The following is a 6,192-nucleotide window of genomic DNA, read 5'->3' as shown; positions in this document are numbered from 1 at the left end:
AAGGTTAGTCTCATCAAAAATACCCTCACAGAAAGATACAGAATAGTGTTTGACCATATATCTGGCACTGTGGCACCATCAGTTGACATATAAAAATAACCATTGCTGTGGCCATGAACTCCAGAAACCAATGGCAGTGGTAAAAGCATTGACTTGCTGATGACACGACTTGGGCCACAGTGACCCTACCGAGTACCTTACTTGGTGGTTCCCTTTCATGGTGGTCTGCCACATCCATGCCTCAGACTGGAAGGTCCCAGATCTCTCTAGCATCTGGAATCGTGCCTTTGCTAAATCACCCCACCCTGGTTCTTTATCCTAAAATGGGTGAGAGAGATTGCCCCAGGGGCTCTGCTCTTTTTCTGAGGTTGCCAATTCAAAGGCATAGGATTAAAAATAGCCTTCTTTCCCGAGTCAGCCTGGATGAATTCCTCCCAGGGCTCTCCCATGAAAGCACATCCGTGAGGGGCTTATGAGCCTGTCCGGTCCTATCTTCCACTTGCTAGTAGGTAAAGAGAAGTGAGCTGCTGTAGCAAATTGGCTGTGTCCTTTGGGTATTTTATGGGACTTCTGGAAGCCCTCTGCATTAGCTCCAGCTTCTTTCCTCCTCCTAAGAGGGCGGGTAGTTGTAGGCTAGCTGTGTCTGAGAACTCCATATGCTTGTTCACCTTCTAGAGGGAATACACCTTCCAGTGTGTTCATTCTACACTGGATCCTTTCTAATGACAGGGGTACTTTGACCTGGGAAACTCCAAGAATTCTTTCCTTGGACAGAGACAGTGTGGCCAGGACCTGCAAGACAATAAAGGGAATGACGGTTTGGATTGGAATCACTGGCCTGTGCCTGTTTACCCCCTGTCTGGGTCTATGCCCATCTCTGCTGCTTCATTTTGCCTCCCAGAAGCATACACGCCCATCCTAGCCAGCCCTTATCCACTTTTGGGATATTTCCTGGATGCCTGCTAATTTTCTGCCCTATGTGGAGTCCTGGGAACAGAGGGACAAATCAACCACTGGCAGCCCTTTCAAGGGGCACTCCCAGTCTAGTGGGGTCATTGGAGCAGACCGCGTCAGAACTCTCTTCTACCTCCTTGGACCTCACTTTACCATCACTGCTCTCAATGGCATTCTTTTAAAGCTTACACCTGCTGCCTTTTATTATTTTTTTTTTAAGGTTTTATTTATTTGAGAGAGTGAGCGAGAGTGCACGAGCTGGGAGGAGGGGCAGAGAGGAAGAGAGAATCTGTTTCCTTACTGAGAGCAGAGCTGGATTGGGTGAGCGGGGGGGGGGGGGGGGGGGGCGGCGCTCGGTTCCAGGACCCTGAGATCACGACCTGGGCCAAAGTCAGACACTTAACAGAGCCACCAGCATGCCCCCTGCTGCTTCTTCTTGAAGGACTCCACTGGGTAATGGGAGTCACTCTGCAAGGATGCACCTTGGAGTTTATGTTCTCACTTCCCTTCTCCCACCTTGGCTGCCACTAGTCAATGTCTGTGGGGCATGGCATGTGGGAGCCCAGCCCCTTGTCTTGGGTTGGGACAATTCTGTGGCTTAGGACACTGTCCTGGGTTCCCCTGAGGGTCAGCTTGAAGCCACCCTCTGCTTCCCCTTTGCTTGAGATCCTCCTCGTTGCTTCCTCCTCTTCCTGTTCTGCTCCTCCCTTCTCTGCACATTGATCTTCCAAGGAGAATCTCCTTCGTAAACCGCCGGTAGCCCACTCCTCTTCTTTAGGGCTACTTCTGTGGAGCTCGTCTTAAGGTAGTCATGGAAAATTTGTCCGAAAAAGACAAAACCAAATGATTAAGTTTAAGGGGTGCTGGGAGCACAGATGACGGACTGTGTGTGAAAGTATGTGTAGGACCCATCCAAGGAGAAAAGCACGTCAGGGAAGCTTTGGGGCCGCCATGGTGTTCCGGAAGAGGTGTGGTGTCTTTTGTCTTCTGACTGCCTGGCATCTGAGCCTTTACCTGTGTGGGTCTGTCTCTGATTCAGGCTGCATGTCCCACCACGGACGTTGAAAAGTCCAGTTTAACTCCCTCAGACGTGCCTAGTTGGACAGATTAGTCTGAAACTTGGCACTGCAGCCAAGGAGTCACATGGCTTGGACTGGTAATGGTGACAGTGTGGGGGCAGAGTAGGCCTGTGGGGGGGGGGTGGTGGTGGCATTGGCGGGGCACACCCCGATGGCTTCTGGGGGCTGGGGTTGGCACCTGAGTGGTCACCCCGGTGCTGTTTGGCACCCCGGTGCTGATCTTGGCCGTGGTTCTGACTGTGGTTTCCTTTGTTCCCAAGCCCCTGCCCAGGTTTCTTGGTGATACCAGGAGCTCCCTGACCTCCTCTGATAGGCTGTTCACTGCTTAAGTCACCTGGAGGCAGATTCGGTTACAGCCAAGAGCCCTGACTGGTCCTTGGGTCAAAAGTTTGAGGAGGATGGAGGACAATGACAAGGGGGACATGTAAAGAGCCCTGGAGGTAGAAAGGGCACTGGGAGCTACAAAGTTTGATTTTTTTTTTTAAGGTTTTATTTATTTACCTGACAGACAGAGATTACAAGTAGGCAGAGAGGAGGCAGAGAGAGAGAGGAGGAAGCAGGCTCGCCGCTGAGCAGAGAGCCCGATGCGGGGCTCGATCCCAGAACCCTGAAATCACGACCAGAGCTGAAGGCAGAGGCCTTAACCCCCTGAGCCACCCAGGCGCCCCCAAAGTTTGATGTTTATGGGGAATGGAGTCAGGGATGTAGAGGCCAGTGCAGAAGGAGCTCATGGGCTCTGCCATGGAGATGGGCCTTATGTTTCTGTTGTTTTTTTCTTCTAAATGTAACCCAGATGGGGAGATGGGCCTTCAATGCTCAGTGACCAAAACTCTTTAGCCATAAAATAAATGATAGTATATTTTATTTTCAAACAAACATTCTGTTGCACCTGCTACCCCTAACTTCCTGGATCCTTAGGTCCTGGACTAACTGTGGAGAAAAGGCCCTGATTTACCTTGAATTCCAACCCCTCTGACACGGGAGGGGCCAAGGTGACACAACGTGGTTCATCCTTTTCTTTTCTTTTTTAAATTTCTTTTCAGCATAACAGTATTCATTGTTTTTTGCACCACAACCAGTGCTCCATGCAGTACGTGCCCTCCTTAATACCCACCACCTGGGTCCCCCAACCTCCCACCCCTGCCCCTTCAAAACCCTCAGGTTGTTTTTCAGAGTCTATAGTCTCTCATGGTTCACCTCCCCTTCCAATTTCCCTCAACTCCCTTCTCCTCTCCATCTCCCCATGTCCTCCATGTTATTTCTTATGCTCCACAAATAAGTGAAACCATATGATAATTGACTCTCTCTGCTTGATTTATTTCACTCAGCATCATCTCTTCCAGTCCCGTCCATGTTGCTACAAAAGTTGGGTATTCGTCCTTTCTGATGGAGGCATAATACTCCATAGTGCATATGGATCACATCTTCCTTATCCATTCGTCCGTTGAAGGGCATCTTAGTTCTTTCTACCATTTGGTGACTGTGGCCATTGCTGCTATGAACATTGGGGTACAGATGGCCCTTCTTTTCACTGCATCTGTATCTTTGGGGTAAATTCCCAGGAGAGCAATTGCAGGGTCATAGGGAAGCTCTATTTTTAATTTCTTGAGGAATCTCCACACTGTTCTCCAAAGTGGCTGCACCAACTTGCATTCCCACCAACAGTGGAAGAAGGTTCCCCTTTCTCCACATCCTCTCCAACACATGTTGGTTCCTGTCTTGCTAATTTAGGGTTCATCCTTTTCTTTTCTTTTTTCCCTTTCCTTTCCCTTGCTTTCCTTTTTCCTTTCCTCCTCTCTCTCCTCCTCCTCTTCCTCCTTCTCCTTCCTCTTCTTCTTTCTTTTTTAAAAGATCAATTTGGGGACAGTAATTTTCAAAGTAGTTCCCATTTTATGTCTAATGTGGATGCATTGTGTCCATCATCTCATTTTACAGATGAGGAAATGGGGCTCAGAGGACTTAAAGGTGTTTCTGCAGTGGCCCAATGACAGAATGTGGACCCAGACCTTCTAGCTCCACAGCACTGAGACTTTCCCCGTGGGCTCACTGAGGATTTTATCTGCAGGTCACGTTCCAGTGTCTGCCTGGATCACATGTGAAAGATGGCTCACCTCCAGTGTGCTGATGAGGCATCAATCTTATTTCTTCTGTGTCTTTCCAGGTTGGATGTGAGAGAAAGTGTACATTCAGCAGGGACACCTGAGAACACCGTTAAGGATCCAGCTCTAAATGGCCCAAAGCCTCAAGGCTTGCGGTTACATATGGATCTAATCTTGGCTGCGAGGAGGCTAATAAATGACAATGACATCATCCATAAGTGTGAGATGCTATGATTTCCACGTTTGTGTGAATCGAGGCCTTTGACTAGTGTCCATGAGCAGTGAGCTGCTGAGGACATGAACCTGCTGGGAGAAAAGTCACATGCTAGTACTGGTAATCGTCATCATCTACTAAACGCTTGCCCATTCCATGCCAGATACGATCCTAGGTATTCACATATATGGTGTCCATTTAATCCATACAAAATGCAGTGAGGTAGGTGGGGACATGACCATTTTACAAATATGGAATTTTCTAGGTTCAAGGTCGTTAAGTCTTTTGTCTGAGGTCATGTAACTGGTAAGTGGGAAAATTGAGGTTCAGACCATTGCATCTGACTCCAAAGTTCATGCACTTCTATCCACGATCTTGCTATTTCAAGGGTGGTCCTTGAGCCAGCAACAGTACCACCTGGGGGGCTTGTTAGTAATGCAGGGTCCCAGGCTCCACCACTAGACCCAGCTAATCAGAATTTGCATTTCAAGAAGACCCGCAAGTGAACAGGTCTGTTTACATTAAATTTCAAGGCACTGTTCTGGGCTACACTACTTTTTTTTTTAAAACTTTTACTTATTTGTCAGAGAGAGCGAGAGAGCGCACAAGCAGAGGGAGTGGCAGGCAGGAGAAGCAGGCTCCCCACTGAGCAAGGAGTCCAATGCAGGGCTCCATCCCAGGACCCTGGGATCATGTCCTGAGTGGAAGACAGGAGCCTAACAGACTGAGTCACCCAGGCATTCCTTATGGATAGGTTTTTTTTTTTTTTAAACTATTTATTTATTTATTTTAAAATTTCTTTTCAGCTTAACAGTATTCATTGTTTTTGCACCACACCCAGTGCTCCATGCAATACGTGCCCTCCTTAATACCCACCACCTGGTACCCCAACCTCCCACCCTCTGCCCCTTCAAGACCCTCAGGTTGTTTTTCAGAGTCCATAGTCTCTCATGGTTCACCTCCCCTTCCAATTTCCCTCAACTCCCTTCTCTCCATCTCCCCTTGTCCTCCATGTTATTTGTTATGCTCCACAAATAAGTGAAACCATATGATAATTGACTCTCTCTGCTTGACTTCTTTCACTCAGCATCATCTCTTCCATGTTGCTATGTATAGGTTTTAAACCAAGGGCCTTGGGGGTCAAATCATTAAGGGGGAGGGCCGCCTGGCCTGTTTTATTCGGTTTGGCCAGCAGGGGGCGCCTGCCTCCTCTGCCAGCTTTTCTAGCAGGGAAGACAGGGGAAGCTCAGATCCTGGCAACATGGAGGGTCTTCTTTGGAGTAGATCAGGCTGAGGTGGAAAGACTTGCTCCCCTGCTTTCTCAGCCTGGAGGTCCTGGCTTCTGTAGCTCTGTGGCGCAGAGGTGGAGGGGGCTTTTGTACGTGCGTAGTTCCAAGTAAACGTTGGGATTAAAGCCTGGAGGAGCCCAGACCTTTTTGGCAGGCTGTAAGCACGCATGCGTCAGGAGGCAGGAGCTTGTGGTCACGGCCAAGGGGCCTGGGTTCTAATTCGATCTCTGCCACAAACTCGCAGTGTGATTTTGGTTCCCGGTTCCTTTCCCCACCTTAGTTCCCCAGCTCTCTGAGGACCTACCTCCAAGGTCTTTGGAAGCTGTAACGTTCTATGAAGCCATAATTAAAAAGCCCCGGGAGAACACATTCTATTTCAAGGAATTTTTTTTTTTTTTTTTGTTAGATGAAACTGTGCAAAGCTAATTATCACTCCTTAATTCATCTATTTTATAGTTTTCACTTTTTTTTTTTTTTTGCCTAAGTTTTTTTCTGGGTACAAAAGTGAGTATTTAAAAATATGAAAAGAAATTACTAAAAAACACAAATTTGAATAA

This window comes from Mustela lutreola, chromosome 4 (genome assembly GCF_030435805.1).
Source record: "Mustela lutreola isolate mMusLut2 chromosome 4, mMusLut2.pri, whole genome shotgun sequence".
Lineage (NCBI taxonomy): Eukaryota > Metazoa > Chordata > Mammalia > Carnivora > Mustelidae > Mustela > Mustela lutreola.
This window is presented reverse-complemented; position numbering follows the sequence as displayed.